At 39.9% G+C, this 22,461-nt stretch overlaps 1 long non-coding RNA gene across 1 annotated transcript in view; it reads left to right on the forward strand.

Annotated features, from left to right (window-relative positions):
* The first annotated feature begins 3,500 nt into the window (after positions 1-3,500).
* The window catches only part of LOC134347739 (uncharacterized), a 46,964-nt gene continuing 28,003 nt past the window's right edge, over positions 3,501-22,461 (forward strand). Inside the window, exon 1 of the long non-coding RNA XR_010018244.1 lies at positions 3,501-3,787. This is a non-coding gene — a long non-coding RNA (uncharacterized LOC134347739). The remainder of the gene's footprint in view (positions 3,788-22,461) is intronic.

Here is a 22,461-nt window from a genome sequence, read left to right on the forward strand (position 1 = left end):
AAGAAAAACTGTGCATCTTCCAGCATTAATTGGTCCAATTTAATTTGGCGAGCAATCTCAGTCAAAGTTAGCCATCGCAGCCCCCCCCCCCCCCGGCTTCTCGGTTCACAACGTTGTTATCATCACAATCAGAGACATCTGTATTGCTTTTCCTGTCTTGCTGATGAGAAGCCACGGATTTTTCCTCTGCACCCTTTCTAGAACCTCAACGCTTCCTGCTTAGTATTAGTAGTCCAAACTGAACACAGAGCTGCCATCGGCCTCAGTGGCCTGGAATTCCTAGCCTTCAGGCCATGCTCACAAGCAGTATATTCAGCTGCAAGGAATTCTCGTAAAATGTATACACACACGCACGCACGCACAGTAGTACTTTCAGTCAAGCACAGCCTTCATAAGGTGCAATCTAAAAACAAAAGCACCTATAGGGCACCCAGAGCTGAGATAACAGAATCCATGCTTGTGTCAGGCAAATTACATTCTGGTTATTAGTGGCTAGTTTGTAAATATCAAAGATCCACTTGTTACACTCCTTCAAGCAGTATTTGCATGCTGATGAAATGCGTGTGGATGTCTGTGAACTGCAGGGTTATCTGTGGTGGAACAGCGCCGAGCTCAGAAATCAGACAGTCGTTCATCTGACCGACTCAAGTCCGTGCCGTGGACCTTTCTATTCACTTTCTTCTCAACAATTAAAATATGCAAAGTGATAATTTTACTTAAGTAGCCTTAAATGTGCGATCTATTTAAATGTGAGGAAAATTGCCCGAAGCTTGCTGCTGTAAAAAAAGAATAAATTATGCAAATTACAAAAGGACTCTACCACTTGAAAGCCTAATTTTTCTGTAATAAGCATACTGTTTCATTTAATTTTTTGCCTCTTATTAAAAGTGACAGTTCCTTTGCACTGTCTGATGGCTATATCTGACACTGGGTAGAAATGACTGCAAGACTAAATGCTAAAGCATTTTGGTAGCTTTTAGATGATGGTTATATTCACAAAGTAATTATGCACTGGAGAGTAGAGAAATAAGGTTTAATTACACAGTAATCGCTTATGATGGACACAACAGAAGTGTGAACACCGTCAAACTGCAATCCATCAATGACAAACCCCTGGCCACTTTTAATTCTTCCTCATTTGCATCATAACCTCGGCGCAGAGTTGCACAAATGCAGTTAAATGTTAATAGAAGCTGTCTCTCCACTCAAAATGAATGCCTAAGCTGTTTCATTTTCTGAGACCTTCATAACTACCTTTCTCTGAGAGCAGACATTAAGCACCGGCAATGTACATGGTCACTGTTGTGCTAATTGGGAGCACACTTAAAGTTTTATTTCTAAAGCGCTAATAATGCACACTGCTGACAAACCTCTGCATAAGTAATAAAACTGGCGGGGAAACATGCTCCGAATTTTAAAAAAAATGCAGCCTCGGCTGTTGTTTGGTGCTAGCTATTTGATTAAGCCCTGTAGTCATATTTAATTCAGATCCTCTGGGAACTGGGACAAAATTACATCTTCATCTCTTCAAACATTCAGCCATCTTTAACCATTCAGCTGATCATTTTCTATTGCCTTTGGATCTGCTTGTGGTAGACATAGGCAACAACATCCAGTGTTCCCTCACTCCATCATCAGCTGCAGCCAGCAGTCAGGACTCGCTGAATACCCTGCCATTTATTTTCTACTTTGGGACGCGATGCACCCTCACTCGCACTTCACATTCCAACATGTAGGTCTACTTCCTGTAGTCATTATTAGCTCTGAGACATCAGACGAGTCATTTCTTTCTCTTCTGTCGATTCTCAGATTTTTCCATTTTTCAGGACAGAAGTCATGACACTGTAAGTGGCCCTTATTCTATTAAGCACCAGACAATAATTCTTGCCATGACAAGAGAGGCCTGAGCCTGCCTACTTCTCTGTATTGCCTGCGGTTGTCCACTTCATAGAGCAGAAACTGGCACGGTAATTGTGAGCATGTCTTGTTTCGTTTAACTCTGTATTCTGAATCGTGACAAAAAGCCCTTTTTCCTCCATCCAGATTGAGAATTATCAACATCTTTCAGCACATAATGGTGAGGCCTTTATCACTTCGGGGGCTGCTGATAAGGTTAAGAACACTAGAGAAACCACTCATTAGAGCAAAGGTTCCCTTACATTAAAGACTTCTACAAACTAGAGCTTTTTTTTTCTCCTTCTGCACTCAGCAACCACCGCAGCAGCCGATAGAGGAGAGAAAATTGGTGATGGGGATGCTTGACCGAGAGGCTATTCTACAGAATAAGAATTTCTGCATTTGTTTGCTGAGGTCAAAGGCCTATATGGTCAAGATAAACAGGAATTAAAATTGCTCCCAAAATATAATTACTAATAAACATAACCTCAATTAGCATGTGTTAATTATGATAAGTTATCTCTCTTTGGATTGTCCCAGTAGGAGCAACAATATCACAGTCGTTACATCTTGTATTATTAATGTGGCTGCAACTGAACTGTTGGTGTTATTTTAGACTATAGGATTTTAAATAGAAATACTTGAAGAGAAATAACAGTTAGTTTTGAAATAAAATATTGTTAATCTTTTCCTTCTGACTACTGATCAGGCAGATTTGTGGTCCAACATTTACCGTGTTTGGCAAAACATAATAGTGTTATTTTGATTTTTATCTTTTAGTGGGCAGTACATTTTAAAAATTATTCAAAACTTAAAAAGTGAGTTTAAAATCCTATTATGTATGTCAACGATTAAAATCATGTGTTTTAGACTCTAGTATCAGTAAGTAAAACACACCTCTTAGATATGAGAAAAGTCTGTTAAATTTATAATAAAAAGCATTCTACATTTTCTACTTTAAATATGCTAGATTTGCCTGTCATGAAACTGGTTTTGATACAATATAATTTCAATTGAGATTCTATAGTGGGCTGAATCGAACCTCATTTTTTTCAAATGACAATTTTCTATATTATGGAAAAATGTAGAATTAATTTTTAAGTTCATGACAATTTATCTGAATTTTCATTTTGCAAATAGAGGGATACATCAAATTATATGATATTCACATTTTGTTCTTGAAAAAGATTATCATGATCTTACTAGGTGATCTTACCGATGGTGATCTTGAGGGCTTTGGTTGTAAACTAAACACCAATTATTAAATAAGGTTTATTTTAAAAGATTCTCATCCAAGGAAAATATTTTGTAGTATAATTTTATTCGATGGCCATTTAAGATCAAATTATCTGCCTGTCTTCTCACACGATAACTACATCGCTGCTCAAATTACTGTGTTAATACAAGTAAAGTCTTCTCAGATGCAGATCAAATATTTAGCACTTCTAATCAGTTAGCGTTAATTAGCTGTGAGGAAGACTTATGTGCTCTTCCGAGTTTTAATCATGGAGAGATGCCTTTAGCACCCCTTGAAGACTTTACTACAGCAATGACATTAGAAATGAGCATGGCGTGCATTTGGGTGTAAAGGTCATCACTGGAGTGCCTGGGCTTCAAGGAAAAAGTAAGGAAGAATTAGTGTGAGACTGGGAGGTCTGAAACAAGATTTCTGGGTGTGGTACGAAACACACAAGTGCACAGCAACTGTGAAGAGGCCAGTGAAGGGGAAAGCTGGAGAACAGAAACCGAAAGTGAAACCAGAAGATGAGCCAATGAAAGGTGAAAAAGGATCTGGTGTAAATGAAGAATAAACTCCTTCTGGGACAAGAGTTTATTCGTCAGTGAAAGGCATTTGGTAGAGAAAAGGATGCCCGGCATTGCAACCACTAAGGTATGAACTGAAACAATGAACACACAGAAATACAATTTAGAATGGACTGGGGGAACAGCTCAGAGATTGGGGAAAGGGTTTCGACTGCGGCCATTCAGTTAAAAGAGGTTAAGTATATTCAATGCTGCTTAAATTTTTTTTGCATTCTATAAAATCCAGCTCGAGGTACCCTGCAAGTCTTTATATTGATCAGTTCCAGAATGTGTGTCTGCCAGGGATTTACAAAACCTGCTTTACACATCAGTAGCATTTATTGGCACTTTTTTTAAAAGGAAAAACAAACTTTTAAGCAGCGAATACTGCGAATAATCTGCACCAAAATAGTGAGGTACAGGTTGGTTCAGAAACAATTTCTCTTGTTTTGAATCCCTGGCCACAGGCAAGCTGTCAAGAAAAGATTGGAGAAGAAAAGGTCTATCAGGTCGCAGATTCCCTCAGGGCACATTCATACACCTCCTGGAGGACTCTTTAGACTTACAGATCAACACAGGCGGAGCTTTGGCAGCAAATCACCTACCCTTTCTCTTGGTAAAAGAATGATAGGTAATGTACTGACCAGATGAGCAAGAGATGTTTCAAAATATTAGGACAGATTTTAACATGGAAGGCATAGTCTGTGAGAAATGGCTCTCTGAGATTATGTAAGAAAATGATACTACCTTTGTCTAATTGTGAAAATGGGTTTACATATGCATACCTCTTCAAGGAGTTCTCTAGAATTCTCAATTGTCCCCAGGTACCTGTCAACTTGAGTAACTTGATTAGTCAGGAGATTGGACCTGAGAGGAAAATGGATCAGCCATGATGAAACAGAGCAGAGTTGATGGGCCAGATGGCCTAATTCTGCTCCTATATCTTATGGCCTTACAGGAACATAAAAGTTTGCTGAATTTGGGCACTTTTCAAGGGTAGCTACACATGCCCAAGTCACTGTTACAGCATCAATGACCAGGTTCAATTCCACCACTGACATAAGGAACTTTGTATGTTCTCTCCCCCTAAACTATGATTTTCCTCTGTGTGCTGTAGTTCCTTCCCACATTCCAAAGACTTACAGGTCAATGTTAGTAGGCTAATTGGTCAATGGGTGCAAATGGGTTGTGTGGGCATTTTGGTATAAAGGGCCTGTAAGCATGTTGTATCTTTGAATGAATGAGTTACTAAATAAATAAATACAGTATTCTCTATCCTCCTTTACATCCATTAACCCTTCCACCATAATGAGTTCCCATTTAATAGATGCAAACCCAACTTTCGAATGTGAGTTTTGTCCAATTACTCGTTTTGTAGAGGGATGATAGTTTGTAGCTGGTAGACAGGACTGCAAAGGGAGGTTGTATCCTTGCAAATAGCCTCATGAAGTCTTTCTCTTTTTGTCTATTTATTTTGATTAAATAAGTAAAATTGTGTAGTTATATTTATGATCTTATGACTATGAATATATAATTGAAATAGTTTTGGTATCTGCCCATTGAACTAATTACACCAAGTACAGTATTTATTTGGCGATACGGGTGTGGAGTAGCCCCTTCCAGCTACGCCGCCTAGCAACCCCAACAAACCCGATTAACCCCAACGTAATCACAGGACAATTTACATTGACCAATTTGCCTACTTGGTACATCATTCGACTGCGGGAAGGAACCAGTGGACCCAGGAGTAAAGATGGTCAATCACCTTGTTCCCATTATTGTTCAAAGCAAATTTATTATCAAAGTACATATTTGTCACCATATACAACTCTGAGGTTCATTTTCTTGTTGGCATACTCAATAAATCTGTAATAGAATAATAACCATAATAGAATCAATGAAAGGCCGTACCCAAGTTTGGTGTTCAACCAGTGTACAAAAGGCAATAAACTGTGCAAATAAAAAATAATAATAAGTAATAAATAAGTAAGCAATAAATAACAAAAACATAAGCTAAAGAGTCCTTGAAAGTGAGTCTATAGTTTGTGGGAACACTTCAGTGATGGGGCAAGTAAAGTTGAGTGAAGTTATCCCCTTTGGTTGAAGATCCTAATGGTTGAGGGGTAATAAGTGTTCCTGAGCATGGTGGTGTGAGTCCTGATGTTTCTGTACCACTTTCCTGATGGCAGCAGCAAGAAGAGAACAGGACCTGGGTGGTGGGGGTCCCTGATGATGGTTATAAAAATTGCCTTGGGATCCACACCATATCCAGGAAGCCCAATTTACATATCAAGGTGTCATGTGTCTGAGAAAGAAAAACATTCTGGATGGCCGTTTTTTTGTGCACAATTAGTAGTGGCTGCGATGGGAACAAAGAGGTGAATGCAACCATATAGTTAGTGATAGATTCTTGTGACACTTTAGGAGTGATCTTGATGTTGATCTGTGCATGCACTTTCAGGGTTCCACACATCTAGCCATATTTGAAGCTGAGAACCCAGCATGTCTCCCTACATTGTTAAATTTAACACCAGTGTCACTAACCACTAAGGATCCTATGGGTCATGTATGTAGCCAGAAGCATGAAATTGCAGCAGCCTTGTGAGTGGAGCGAAGAGTATTGGGAGTCTGATGAACTTTGTTCATTTCCTAGATAAATATGACCATGCCAGAAATCTTTTCCCTCTCTCCCCCCCCTCTCTCCCCCCCTCTCTCCCCCCCTCTCTCCCCTTTCTCTCTCCCCTCTCTCTCGCCCCTCTCTCTCCCCCCTCTCTCCCCCCCCTCTCTCCCCCCCTCTCTCCCCCCCTCTCGCCCCTTTCTCTCGCCCCTCTCTCTCGCCCCTCTCTCTCCCCCTCTCTCTCCCCCTCTCTCCCCCCTCTCTCCCCCTCTCTCCCCCTCTCTCCCCCTCTCTCCCCCCTCTCTCCCCCTCTCTCCCCCCTCTCTCCCCCCTCTCTCTCCCACCCCCCCTCTCTCTCACACTCCAAAAGAGGTACCGTTTGGTAGGTTAATTGGGTATTGTAAATAGTCCCATAATTAGGCCAGGATTAAATTGAGGGATTTCTGGGCAGCATAGCTCAAAGGATTGGAAGGTCTTACTCTGCAATGTATCTCAATAAATATATAAATAATTGGAATTAAAGATTCTGAATATATATTTGAAATCTAAGTAACAACAGCTTACTTTCCTGATGGAATGCATGCCAGGGTACTGAAAGAAATGACAGAGGTTATAGTAGAGGCTTTGGTGATAATTTACCAGAATTCTCTGGAGTCTGGGCGGGTCCCAGTGGATTGGAAGAAGGCGAATGTCATGCTACTGTTCAAAAAAAGGATGTAAGCAAAAGGCAGGTAACTATAGGCCAGTTAGTTTAACATCTGTAGTTGGGAAAATGCTTGAAGCTATCACTAAAGAAGAAATGACAAGGCATCTGGAAAGAAATGAATCCATCAGGCGGGTACAGCATGGATTCAGCAAAGACAGGTTCTGTTTGACAAAGTTACTGGAGTTCTTTGAGGATATAACAAGTGCAGTGGATAGAGAGGAACAGGTAGATGATATTTACTTGGATTTCTAGAAGGCATTCGATAAGGTGCCATGTAAAAGACTTGTCTATAAGATAAGGATACATAGAGTTGGGGGTGATGTATTAGTATGGATAGAGGATTGGTTAACCAGCAGAAAGCAGAGAATTGGGATCCATGAGTGTTTCTCTGGTTGGCAATCAGTGATGAGCGATGTGCCGCAGGGGTCGGTGCTGGGCCCACAACTGTTCTCCATATACTTTAATGATCTGGAAAAGAGGACTGATTCTGGTGTATCTAAGTTTGCTGATGACACTTAATTGAGTGGAAAATCAAATTGTGCAGAGGATACAGAGTGTCTGCAGACAGATATAGATAGGTTACTGAGTGGGCAAGGCTTAGGCAGCTGGAGTATAATGTTGGTACATGCGAGGTCGTCCACTTTGGAAGGAAAAATGGAAGATCACATAAATATTTAAATGGTAAACGATTGCAGCATGCTGCTGTGCAGAAGGACTTTAGGAGTGCTTGTACATGAATCACAAAAGGTTGGTTTGCAGGTGCAGCAGGCTATCAAGAAGGCAAATGGAACACCGGCCTTCATTACTAGAGGGATTGAATTCAAGAGCAGAGATGTTATGCGGCAATTGTACAGGGTACTGGTGAGGCCGCACCTGGAGTACTGTGTGCAGTTCTGGTCTCCATACTTGAGGAAGGATATACTGGCTTTGGAGGCAGTGCAGAGGAAGTTCACCAGGTTGATTCCAGAGATGAGGGGGTTAGACTATGAAGAGAGATTGAGTTGCCTGGGACTGTACTCGCTGGAATTCTGAAGAATGGGAGGAGATCTTATGGAAACATATAAAATTATGAAAGGGATAGATAAGATAGAGGCAGGAAAGTTGCTTCCACTGGTAGGTGAGATGAGAACCTAGGGGACGTGGCCTCAAGATTCGGAGGAGTAAATTTAGGACGGAGATGAGGAGGAACTACTTTTTCCAGAGAGTGGTGAATCTGAGGAATTCTCTGCCCAATGAAGCAGTGGAGGCTACCTCAGTAAATATATTTAAGACAAGGTTGGATAGATTTTTGCATAGTAGGGGAATTGAGGGTTATGGGGAAAAGGCAAGTAATCCATGGTCAGATCATCCATGATCCTACTGAATGGCGGAACGGCCTCGGCGGGCCAGATGGCCTACTCCTGCTCCTATTTCTTACGTTCTTATACTTCCTGAAGGTGAGGAGTTTCCGAGCATACGTAGATTTGGCAAATAAACGGTAGGATTTGGCACTATTTCATTTTTTCGGGGGGGGGGAGGAATTGCTCAAGTATCGGCAGGTCTTAATTACCCCAATAAAATATTTTCCTCCTTTTACTGTTCATCACCATTGATAGCTGATTAATTATTTAACTGCTGAAAACAATTGTAAAACAAACAAAAAATGTTGAATAATACGATCTAATATCCAGCATAATAATAGCAGACAAGTTGCTTTCAATAATTTGAACAATGCTTGCAAAAAATCTTATCTTTATACCAGTTATAAAAGTCAAACTGCTATCAGCAGTCACTAAATACTACTTTTAGCCTTTTTTGAAACTGTAAAAGGTTTTGGATAACAGCAAGAAAAAAAATCACAAGTTTAGAAAATATTGTTTCCTGATTTTGCTTTGTGGAACTGCCCAACTCTACAAAAGTGGATCAATTTGAATTGTAAGGGAGACTATTTGAATATGAATAAGAGAGCTCCAAAATATGGCAAGGTTACTTCAGTTTAGCAAATTAAAGTGTTTTGCCATTGAACATTACAAATTAATTCCTTGAAGTCTCAATTTGGACAATTTCATCACTGGCTGAACACCAAGTGATAGAAAGCATTTTACCTCAGTGAAGAGAGAGAAATGAAAATCAAAGGGAAGATAATTGGACGACTGTTATATCTCAGCATTTAGAGATGTGTGGAGATAGTTCCCTGGTGTACTGAGCTGCAAAGGGTTGCTGAAGTAATTACAAAGGTTGGTTAATAACTAAAAATTTAAAGGATGATATGTATCTAATTAAATGAGATGCCTAACAACTCACAAATATTCCTGAAAGGATGTAGCATTGATAAAAATTGCAAACATAATTATATTGTTTTAAACCATAACATTTGTGTAAAAGAGTTATTTAGCTGCCTTGGAAAAAAAATAAACTACTTTATTTCTTATTATGTTACAGCAGTTGTATTGTGAAAATAGTGATTTATTTATTTTTGTGCCGTGGCTGTATTTTTGATAAAATAATCATTGCAAGGCTTTAGGCTTGGTGATGTAGATGAACCCTTAAAAAGAACCATTCAGAAAAATGTTCTGATGATAAAAAGCATCTGTAGATAGTATACAAGGAAAGCTTTACCAATGCCATGAGTGGCCATTCCTGGAAGATTCAACATTTCACATACCAGTGCCCTGCAACCACACCACAAATCATTAACTAGGACACAATAAAGTTCTATAACTGCGCTCCTGCACAGGCAGCAGCTGCTGGTATAATTATCACATAAAATGTCCCTTTAAACATTAAAATTAGAAGTAAGTTCTGTTAGCAATTTTAAGAATTAAGTACTTAGCAAGTTCATAGGAATATTAAAGAACTTGGAACAACTTTTGAACATTTGTGTGAAATATTACTAACTTTTATAGACCTTGCATTCTCCAAACTCATTTTACGAATAAGATAATGGATTAGATCTGTGATTATAAATCTTGTTTTTTGGATGATTGATATTTGGGGATTGATGTTTGGGGAAAAAGACAAATATATTCATGTTCTGCTCATTGTTGAGTAATATTAATTTAACAGATTCTCACTGCAATGTTTAATATAAAATTGCATTTTTAAACATTTGATTTTATAACATCACATTTTTGTGTTTTCAAATACTTGTCATATTAACCCCTTCTCATTGATTATTGTTTTACATGCCCCATAGGAGGGTTAATGCCCAGCAGCTGTATCCTGCTTGTGAGGAAACACAACATGTGTAAATTATTAATCTCTCTCAGCAACTCACAGTCCTTTAGGCACCTATTGCTATTACCCAACTCACTCTAGTAACATTTCAGTAAAAGCATATTCTTTCTTACTGCTTGTAAAGTTGTGTCCGTGAACAGTTCAATGATAGTATTTTTGTCCAGTATGTGTGTATTTCCGTCAGATATAAAATTTTGAACACTTGCATTAAGAGGTTGATTGAACAAAGTGAACATATAACAACCTTGAGCCCATTGTAATTCTGTGTACAATGATCTGTCCTGAATCTCATTCTAAAAGCTTTAGATTTTCTCATTGTTATTCTCACCGAACCTGCAAGAAAAGATTCTGGAAACCAGTGATGGATTTTGCAGTCCCTGCCAATTTAGTTCTATTAAAAAGTTCCAAAGTCCAGATGTTCATTTATAGCCAAATGAAAATGTTTTGGTTATCAGGAAAGAGTCACTGTGGCATGCATATGATTAATATTAGCATCTGTTTTGGTTAAGCCAGAGCAAAGTTTCCTCTATGTGGTCTTACTCATTAAGTCAAGATGATTCTTTTATTCGTCTTTGTGTAAAAGGATGTATTAAAATTGATCTTCCTCACCACTTTATAACAAAAGTCCATCAAATTAAATGTAGAGGTGGAATGATAAATGAAAAATTAAATTAACACACACAAAACGCTGGAGGAACTCAGCAGTCAGGCAGCATCTATGGAGAGGAAAAAAACTGTCAACGTTTCGGACCAAGACCCTTCTTCAGGACTGAGAAGGAAGGGAGAAAGTGCCAGAATAAGAAGAAGGGGGGTGGAAGGAGGAGGAAGTGATCAGTGAAGTCAGGTGGATGGAAAAGGTCAAGGGGATGGAGAAAAATAGAACCTAATAGGTTAGGAGAGTGGACCATAGGAGAAAGGGAAGGAGGAGGGGACCCAGGGGGAGAGTAATTAGCAGGTGAGAAGAAATAAAAGGTCATAGGTCATAGTGAGGAATGGGGTGGGTGGGAGTGGAAGTTTGTTTACCGGAAGAAGTTGATATTCATGCCATCAGGTTCAAGGGTAAAATTAAATTTCAGTGTTTTTCTAAAGGATTTGTAGTCTTCTAGCAATACCTTCAGATCTTCTATTGTAGTCAGAATTTCTTCATCTGAAGTAGATGTATTCATGGAGGATAAGGCATTTTGTGTATAATAGTGAAATAGCTTGTCACAATTACAATGAGGTCAGCCTTCTCGAATACTGATAGATGTGCCAGTGTTCTACTAATAATTTAAACATTCAAATAATGACCAGTTGTTAACTCATCTGAAGGATTTTAATTTTTCATTTCTTGGTTGTTCACTGTATTGGAATAAATTGAAAGAACATTATAAACAGTGAGGCAAGCCTTCAACTAATATTGCAAGTAATTAACTATTTAGAGAAACTAAAATAAGTGAAATGATGCAACTATTTAGTAGATCGATGCAGCCACCTGTGAAGGAAAAAGTTAATTTTTATGGTCAATAATTTATCAGAGCATATTTTGAAGGGTCATTCGCATGTAACACTGTTCTGGACTTTGCTGGGTTTTCACTTTCTCAGTGAACTGCTATCATTTAGAATGCACAGGTATCCTTTTAGAATGGAGATGAGGAGGAATCTCTTTAGCCAGAGAGTGGTGAATCTGTGCAATTCCTTGCCACAGGCGGCTGTGGAGGCCAAGTCATTGGGTATATTTAAGGCTGAGATTGATAGATTCTTGATTAGTCAGGGCTTGAAGGGCTACAGGGAGAAGGCAGGAAATTGGGGCTGAGAGGAAAATGATCATCCGTGATGAAATGATAGAGCAGACTTGATGGCCTAATTGTGCTCCTGTGGCTTCTGGCCTGATTTACCCAAATAAATGCTAGCAATTTTAGGGGCCTGCAGATCTAAATATAGAAATTTGGAATTTTATATAGTGATACTTCTTGGTGAACCTGTATTCAACCTAATTTGCTGGGGTTCTCTGGGATTTAAGGTAAGGGATCTGCTTGTGGATCCTGGCATGAGATCCAAGAGCTCTTTTATTTGAATGGAGAATGGAACAGAGGTGAGAATAAGATGCTATGATTTTTAATTGGATAAAAGTATTTAGGTGATTTTTAATTTAAAATGGTTAATATTTGTTACGATTTAAGATTTTTTAATTGTCATTATAACAACTGAATGAACAATAACCGTGATCATGGGGGAGTAGCTTTACTGCCTGCCAATATTTTCCTCAGTGGTTTCATGTGCTGTCTTGTTCTGGGTTGCTCACAAGGTAATTACATAACACAAGGCTTTAGCACCACATAGGATCAATGAGTCTTTCTGCTTTTTTCTGGGTGCCTTTAAGTCAGAGCAGGGTAATTTTTTGTCTAAGGACATGTTAAATGTGCACTCAGTGGCCATTTTTATTAGGTACACCTGCTTGTTAATGTAAATATCTAACTAGCAAATCATGTGGCAGCAACTCAATGCATAAATGCATGTATACGTGGTCGAGAGGTTTAGTTGTTGTTCAGGTCAAACATCAGAATGGGGAAGAAATGTGATCTAGGTGACTTTGACTGTGGAATGATTGTTGGTGCCAGATGGGGTGGTTTGAGTATCTCAGAAATTGCTGGTCTCCTGGGATTCTATTTATTTACAGATGCAGTGTGTGTAGGCCCTTCCAGCCCTACGGGCAGCACCTCCTCAGCAAGACCCAACAACCCCAATTTCAACCCTATCCTAATCAAGGGACAATTTTCAATGACCAACTCTAGCCATTACATCTTTGGACTGTAGGAAGAAACTTGGAGCACCCGAAAACCCACATGTTCCGCAGGGAGGATGTACAGAGACTCCTTACAGAGGATTCCAGAGTTGAATTCTGAATGCTGGTGCCCTGAGCTGTAGTAGCATCACGCTAACCGCTGTGCTGCCATGGTGCACGTTTTCATCCACAACAATCCCTAGTATTTACAGAGAATGGTGCGAGAAACAAAAAAGAAATCACCTAGTGAGTAGCAGTTCAGTGTGAGAAAAGCCTTGTTAATATGAGAGGTCAGAGGAGAATGGCCAGACTGGTTTGAGCTCACAGACAGGGAGGTGACAGTAACTTAAATAACCACACGTTATAACAGTGCTGTACAGGAGAACATTTCTGAACACACAACACACTGAACCTTGACTGGTTGGGCTGCAGCAGTGGAAGACCACAAAAACACTCTGTGACCACTTTACTAGGTATCGGAGGTTCCTAATAAAGTGGCCTCAATGTATATATTAAAATCACATTATCTCTTCAGGTCATTATTTTATCTCGAGATCATTCTGAGTGCTGCATTGTAGAGTGATCAGTAACCCATTTACTTTAAGAGTCTTTGAGAAGTGCAGCACAGAAACAGACCCACATCTAGTCTGTGCAGAACCATTTAAACTGCCTACCGCCATCAACCTGCACCTGGACCATAGCCCTCCAAACTCCTACTATCCATGTACCTAGTCCAGACTTCTCTTAAACATTGAAATTGAGCTCTCATGCACTATTTGTGCTGGCAGCTCATTTCACTCTCACAATTAGTCAGGGTGTCAAAGATTATGGGGAGAAAGCAGGAAAATGGGTTTGAAAGGGAAACTAAATCAGCCAGGATTGAATGGCAGAGGTGACTCAATGATCCAAATGGCCTCATTCTGTTCCCATGTCTTATGGCCACATGGCAAGTCTGAGCAATTTACTTTCCATGCTTCTGGATCGATTGAGAATTTTGTTGTATTCTGTTTTCACTTCAGGTTCTTGGCATTCATAGTTTTGTGCATCTACAGTAAAGAATACATAAAATGTCATTTTAAAGGTACAGTAGCATTTGGTCAAATTACTAAACTAACCAGACATGTACTTGCCCCAAATTCACAAACCAACCAGGAAAACTTCAAATGGAATAAGTAATTATATTGTGAGTCAAAGCCAATGAATCAAAACTCATTCCCTCCCCCTCCTCTCTTCTTCTATTCCCCACTCTAGCCTCTTACTTCTTCTCGCCTGCCTATCTCCTCCCCCGGATCCTCTCCTCCTTCTCTTACCTCTTCTCACCTACCTATCTCCTCGCCTGGATCCTCTCCTCCTTCTCTTACCTCTTCTCACCTACCTATCTCCTCCCCTGGATCCCCTTCTCCAAAGGTCCACTCTCCTGTCCTATCAGATTTTTTCATCTCTAACCCTTTATCTTCCGCACTCACCTGGCTTCTCCTATCACCTTCTACCTATCTTCTTATCCTTCCCTCCATCTTCTTTTATTCTGGCATCTTCCTCCTTCCTTTCCAGTCCTGAAGAAGGGTCTCGGCCTGAAACGTCGCCTACTGATTCATTTCCAAAGATGATGCCTGACTTGCTGAGTTCCTCCAACATTTTGTGTCTGTTGCTTTGGATCAAATTGAAGCTGATGCTTCCTGCCACCCAATTTATAGTCCACATCAACTTATCTGGGCCAGGTAGGAGAGGTAAACAAGTTGATCTCCCACTCATGGTGCATTTAATGAGAATTTGTCTCTTGTGAAGGCTTTGTAACAGTTTTAGAATTTAAAACTATCCCAGTGACTTCCGAATCCTCTGAACAACCAGACCGTTAATTTCTTTCCTGCAGATTTTATAACTATATACACTCAGCAGCTACTTTATTAGGTACTCCTACACCTAATAGTAAATAAGTGCATGTTTGAGGTCTTCTGCTGCTGTAGCCCATCCACTTCAGGGTTTGATACGTTGTGCATTCAGAGATGCTCTTCTGCACACCACTGTTGTAATGCATGGTTTTCTGAGTTACTGTCACCTTACTGTCAGCTTGAACCAATCTGGCCATTCTCCTCTGACCTCTCTCATTAACGAGGTGTTTTCGCCTACAGAACTGCTACTCACTGAATGTCATTTTGTTTTTCACGCCATTCTCTGTAAAGTCTAGAGACTATTGTCCATGAAAATCCCAGGAAATCAGTGGTCTCTGAGATACTCAAACCACCCTGTCTGGCACCAACAATCATTCCACGGTCATGTTACTTCGAACACCTTTCTTCCCCATTCTGATGTTTGGTCTGAACAACAACTGAATCTCTGGACCATGTCTGCATGCCTTTAAGCACTTAATTGATGCCCCATGATTGGCTGATTAGATATTTGTAGTAATGAACAGCTGTACCCAATAAAGTGGCCACTGAGTGTATGAGCTATACTTATATAAGCAGATTGATCTTTCATCTGATTGAAGATAGTTTTCTGATTTAGTTTTTACTACTTTAGAAATAAATTATCAGACTGGTCACCAAAGAGTTATTTCCCAAAGCTCTTACGAAGACTGTATCTGGATTCAGTCTGTGACATCACTGTATTCCACACTGTAGGTCAATTAGAATCTGAGAACACCTTTTCAGCCAATTACAATTCATTCACTGGATCAAGCCTTATTGAATTCAAAATGTTACAAAGGAAGTGTTTAGAAAAAGAACATACAGAATATTTCTATAAAGTACTCTGTAAACTGCAAATGTCACGCTTGACACCTCTAGCTTCTGGATACTGAATTTCGGCTTTGTGACTGAGAGCCTGCTAGAGATTCAAGGGTTGTTCCAGAACAGCATTGATTGGTGGACATGTGAAATTATCTTTATTTCAAATAAGAAATAAAATATTGCATAGTTCATCCGTTTTGCAAATGACATTTCCATATGGTTTGTATGAACAGAGATTCTGTAGGTGATATGTCAAGATCACATTCACTTAATAGTGTTTAAATGCTAACCAGCTGACAGTATTGTAACAAAAATGCTTAACATTCCAATTGATTTTAAGCAAAATTTGCTCATTGTGAAAAAGGAAAGTGCACAGGACAATTAATCCAAGAAAGGTTTCCATCAGGGAAAAAAAAGTGAGGTCAACTGCTTTTTTTCAGCTACTGACTTAAATTGATGTAATTGATAAGATTTTGAGCTGAAACTATTATGTGCAATGTATTTATAATGCTCAGTTTTAAAAATGTGAGGATAATGACAGGAATGGAAAGAATTCATATTGGAATACACACACAGATAATTATTAACCAACCATCAAATGGTAAGTTTGCACGATGATAATATAATTCTCATGACTGTTTGTTACAAATGCTATTAGCTGTGCTTCCAATTTGCTGTTGATGTCAAAAGTATGCTGAGTTTAAAGCTTTAGTTTAAAAAAAAAGAAGCAGATGGCTGTAGACGAAGGTCAGATCAGATGGAGAAGTTTGTCAAAATGGGATGACAAAGGCAATTTTTAAACCGTTATTGTGCCTACCTTGAGGTGCTGAAAACATTTTGAAATTACAAAAACATTGGAGATGTCAGTAAGCTAGCACAAAAGGTAGCCTCAAGTGTTTCGGCTGTATAGACGAATGCCAGATGTGGAAGCCGACATATCTGGAATTAATGATATTAAACATGCTTCCCTATATGCCCAATAATAACTCTATTATGATTGATACAAACCACAGACACTTTATCTAGCATAAATGTAATCATCTGTCATGCAGTATATTAAATCATCAATTTCTGCATTATGAGGGCCGTTTAAGGTAACTAATCATCTGCCTAGTTCTGGTGTCTTTGAGGCTGATCCGATAACACAGAATACTGCTACCACAACCATGACAATCTAACTCCTGCATGAAAGCACTGCGAAAGACCCATTATCACAAGAAACCCTATGGCAATATCTGAGTTCTCTTTCTACATAATCCACAGTTGTAAATAAACCACCCTCTGCCACTAAATTTATTGATCACAGACAGTTCCACACCTGTGTCAAACAAATTCTCAACAGAATAAAATGTTGCTTTATGCTTTTTTCTTGTCAAAATATTAAATTGTTCTGTCATGTAGAGTGAGGCTTTCAGATACAGCAGTGACAGTGTAATCTTGCATTAGTTCTCTCCAGTGCCAAATTCACCTCAGAATCATTCAGTGAATAGTGTCCAATTATGCTCTTTAAAAGTTCAGACTGGCTTGCTAATATGAAACCCAGAATGTTGGTTACCTTAACCATAATGCTTGTATCACGATTATTGCTTTACCCACTTGTTTTAAATTCTGTCTTGAATTTAATCAAGCGGTTACAAATTGATAGAAATATAGAAAGGCTTTCAGAATTAAAAATGTCCAGCAATGATGACAGTAGTATTTTCCCGCCACTGCCTGTCAGGAGTTTTTAACATTCTCCCTGTGACGGCATGGGTTTCCTCTAGTTGCTCCAGTTTCCTCCCACAGTCCAAAGACATAGTGGTTGCTAGATTAATTTTGTCATTGTAAGTTGTCCTGTAATTAGGCTAAGGTTAAATCAGGGTTTGCTGGACAGCACGGCTCAAAGGGCTGGAAGGGGATGTTCCGCGCTGCATCTCAATAATAAATAAATAGTATTTGAAATGATTAAATTTCTGCTGTGCAGTTTTTCATTCTAATCTTCAATATCTCCATCGTCCTATTTATCTTCAACAGGCTAAGAACTATGTTAAAATCGTGTAGCTAGAAGAGTGTTAACTAGCAAATTAAAATTATTGAATTACAGAAAAAAATTGAAAATTAAAATAATTAAAATAGGAGAAAAATATTCTGAGTATTTTACCTGTGTGGAGAGACCACAAAAACATGGTCAGCTTATTTCTGATGGTGTATCTAACTACACTTTAATTGATAAATCAGTTAATCATTAAATGTTGCATCTATCATGTTAACTATTGTAACATTAACTAAAAGGAATACTATAAAAATGATATATTGGACTGAACTTAACGTTCCTATTGCAGCACAGGGAAAAAAATGCTCAAATTTACATCATTTATAATGGTGAGTTTGAACTTGGAACAAGACCTGAATACTATGATAACAATATACCTTTCTAGTTTGCTGCATCACAAATTCTGAGGCACCGCAATAAACCGTACCAGCAGAGCTGAGAAGTTCCTGCCTGCAGGTACAATTAACAACCTGTACCCTGCGGCATTCCTATTAAGAGGTTTCAGTTGCTGACAGGCATCAGCAATCTGGACAAAAACTATTCTGTAATCGTAAGGATAGTCTTTTCAGTCACAGGCTATCCACAGAGGTGATAAAATTATGTCTTAACATTTAACATGTAAAGTGGGAGAATCTTGATGCTCATTTCTGTTTAGATTCTGATCAATAGTTTTCGCCTCCACAGGTTACAGCTCACTGAAGATATCTTTCGTAATGTACTTCTAAAGGTTCAATTTAAATGTCCGCGTTTTGTCCAATATTATACATATAAATTTGCTCTCCAAGTAACAGGACAAAAACAGGCTTGATTTAATGTTACAATTAATATTAATTTTGGAATTCATATTCCAGGGCATCAAAGGGTATGGGGTGAAAGCAGGGGAGTCGGGATGACTGGGAAGAATTGGATCAGCCCATGATTGAATGGCGGAGCAGACTTGATGGGCCAAATGGCCTAACTTCTGCTCCTATATCTTATGGTCTTATTTATCAAAATAGAATATATTAAAGAGAAGATTAGTTTTATTTGTCACATGTACATTGAAATATACGGCAAAATGCATCAACAAAGATTGTGCCGGGCAGCCCACAGAGTCGGAGTGTTCAACATATCTAGTCAATGGCTATATTGACAATGTTGGAAACATATAGTGATTCCACCGGTGTTGCTGAGGACAGTGCTGTTCAAGAGTGTGGCTAGCAAATACTTTTTCAAGGGTAATTAAAATAGGCAACAAATTCTGCTGTTGGCAGTGAAGCCTACCTCATGGAAAAACTGCACAAGTAAAAGCTTCAAATTATAAACATGAGAGAGTCTGCAGATGCTGGAAACCCAAAGCAACACAGACAAGTTGCTGGAGGAACTCAGCAAGTCAGACAGCATCTAGGGAATTGAATAAGCGGTTGATGTTTTGGGCTGAGACCCTTCCTCGGGAGAGGATCCTATTCCCCACTCTGGCCTCTTACATCTCACCTGTCTATCACCTCTGCCTGGTTTCCCTCCCCCTTCCCTTTCTCCTATTGTCCATTCTCCTCTCCTATCAGATTCCTTCCTCTCCCTCTCCGGCCCTCACCTTTCCCACCCACCTGGCTTCACCTATCACCTTCTAGCTATCCCTCTTCCCCTTCCCCAACCTTTTTATTCTGGCATCTTCTCTCTTCCTTTCACCTGTTCCCATGGCTTGACATGACCCTGATCGTGGGGGCTAAGTAGGTGTTGAAAACATCACAGCCTCAGTAGGTAGCTGTGGCATCAAGAAGTGTTTGATGGCTGTTGGCCTGTACTCCATGAAGTTTAGAAGAATGAGGGGCGGGATCTCATTGAAAGCTATTGAATTTTGGAAGGCCAAATAGAGTAGATGTGCAGAGGATATATCATATACTTGGTGAGTCTAGGACTAGAATGCACGGCCTCAGAAAAGAGAGAATTTGGAGCAGTGAGGAGGAGGAATTTTGTCGGTCAGAGGGTAGTGAATCTGTGGAATTCATTGCCACGGAAGTCCGTCAAGGCCAAGTTATTGGGTACATTTAAAGTGGAGGTTGATAGGTTCTCGATTAGTCAGGAAGTCAAAGGTTATGGGGAGAAGGCAGGGGAATGGGGTTGAGAGGGATAATAAATTAGCCATGATGGAATGGTGAAGCAGACTCGATGGGCTGAATGGCCTAATTCTTATCCTATGTCTGGTCTTAAGCTCCCAACTATCTTTCAGCCATGACTTAGTGATGTCCAAAGCGTCATACCTGCCAATCTCTAAATACGCTACCTTGTTTTGTATATTACATGTGTTAAACTACAACAATATTCATTACCCCTTTCGATTTTGATCCCTATTACACTTCAAATCGTCCCGCTATCATCTGTCTGTCCCTCCTCATAGTCTCACTACACTGCATTGACTTGTATACCAACTGCCCTATCCTCTGCCACATTAGCTAAACGCTCTTCAAAAGCTTGAGCAAATCTTCCTGCAAGTCTTCCTCAGATTCAGGTGTAACCCATTCATTTTGTACAGCTCATAACTTCCCCAGAAGAGATCCCAGTGATCTAGAAATCTGAAACCCTGCCCCCTTCACCAATTCCTCAGCCAAACCTCCATCTGCAAATTCATCCTATTCTTGCCCTCTGTAGCATGTAGCACAGACAGCAGTCTGGAGATTACTACCTTGGAGTTCCAGCTTTTCAGCTTTCTGTCTATCTCCCTATATACTCTCTTCAGGACTTCCTCCATTTTCCTACCTATGTCCTCGGTACCAGTATGCACTGCGGCTTTACCCTTCCCCTTTAGAATGATGTGGATCCAATCTGAGTCATCTCTGACCCTGCGCCTGGGAGGCAATTTACCATCTGGGTGTCGCTATCACCTCCACAGAATCTCCTGTCTGCTCCTCTAACTATGAAATCCCCTATTACTACTGCACTTCTCTTCTTCCCCTTCCTTTCTGAGCCACCAAGCCAGACCTGATGCTGTGGCTTTGCTCTGCTAGATTATCTTCGCGTCCCGCCCGTCCCCCGCCCCTCCAAACAATGTGATCTAGCAGAGTCATTGAAATGAGAGGATAACGGCCATAGGGTACTCTGCACTGGCGGCCTATCTCCTTTCCCCCTCCTGCCGGTCACCCAGTTACCTGTGTACTAATTATCGAATTAGAGAAATTGAGTTTACTGGTGAAGGAAAAACAGCAGATGCTGTATATCTGCATTTAAACATGACATTGTGTTAACTCTGACTGACAATGTTGAAGCTTGTGTAGAAAGTTAACTATACAAATTGGTCTAAGCCCAGCAGTTTTATAGAATGGGGTATTGCAGGCGATGTAACAATGATTACTCTTCACAAAAGTGGTTTAGGTGATCATGTCTGATGCAGGGCTTCAACTGGAAACTGACAAGTTCTTTCCTCCCATGGATGACGCTTGACCTGCTGAGTTCCTCCAGAAGGATGCTTGGTTGCTCCAAGTCAGTCCTACTGAAGAGGAAGATGGTAGATGAACTTAAATTAAAAATAGGGTGCTTGAAAATCTACAGTTACAATCGTGAGGCCGTCTGTCGACCGGGATTGTCCTTGGATATTACATCCCAGCTGTCTACATGATATGTGAGCAAGGGCAGTACGATATGGACAACCAGTTATTGTCCTTGTAGTAGCCTCCCCCGTCCACAGCGCTAATGAATCCTAAGCAACGACAGAGTATAGTTTGGCATCTGCCCAAAGTGACTGGTTTTAAGGTGGCACTAAACCACCTTTGCCCCCTTCTCCTGTCAGTAGAAGCAGTTCCACAGGGCTTAGTAACTAAGCAACACGTGAAGGCCAGGAGCTGGACTTGGTTTTCAGAGGCTGTGTAAGACATACCCCATCGGGCACATTTAACAGGTAGTGGGAAACAGAGAGATGGGCTTTAAGGAAATTATTAATGGAGGAAAAAGAGGCTTAAGGAGGGAAATACAATGCTTACGGGCTTGACAGCTGACGGAAAAGTGGCCAGTTACGAAGCAATTAAATTCAGGGTGATTCATAGACAGAAGTAAAGGAGTGCTGATGTCTGTGGGTTTATAGGACTGAACATGATTACAGAGCTAATGGGGGTGTGAAGAGGTGGTGCTCTAATGAGGTACTGGGGTAATGGAAGAAGCACGGGAAATTATGCTGAAGAGTTGTCAATATGATTCAAGAGGAGTGATGAATAAAGAGGGTATCATAAATGTGAGAGATTAATTTCAGGAATAGGCAAGCTTCTAGCAATTATAACATGGGGAAAAATAATGCTTGCTAAAAAGGAAATTGATAAATTAAGGAGAGACAGAAAAGGACTAAAATGAGAAGCTGAATCTGAAAATATAAATTCTCTTTGAGGAAATAATGGAAAAAAAACTGATAAAGGAATACAACAGATGCTCTGTATCTGTTTTTAATGCATTTTGTAAGAGACTCAATATGTCTTTGCTAATGCAGTTAAACTAAACTATAACTGAAAGCGTGGAAGCTTGAGTGGAACCTTGGCTATAAAAACAGAGTTTCACCGGGGCAGCATGGTAGCACGGTGGTCAGCACAGCGCTTTACAATACAGGCAACCAGGGTTCAATTCCTGCCATTGCCTGTAAGGAGTTCGTACGTTTTCCCCGTGACTGCGTGGGTTTCCTTCGGATGCCCCAGCTTCTCCCACATTCCAAAGACGTTAGTAGGTTAATTGGTCATTGCT

The sequence above is a fragment of the Mobula hypostoma genome, chromosome 6, assembly GCF_963921235.1.
Source record: "Mobula hypostoma chromosome 6, sMobHyp1.1, whole genome shotgun sequence".
NCBI classification, from domain to species: Eukaryota; Metazoa; Chordata; class Chondrichthyes; order Myliobatiformes; family Myliobatidae; genus Mobula; species Mobula hypostoma.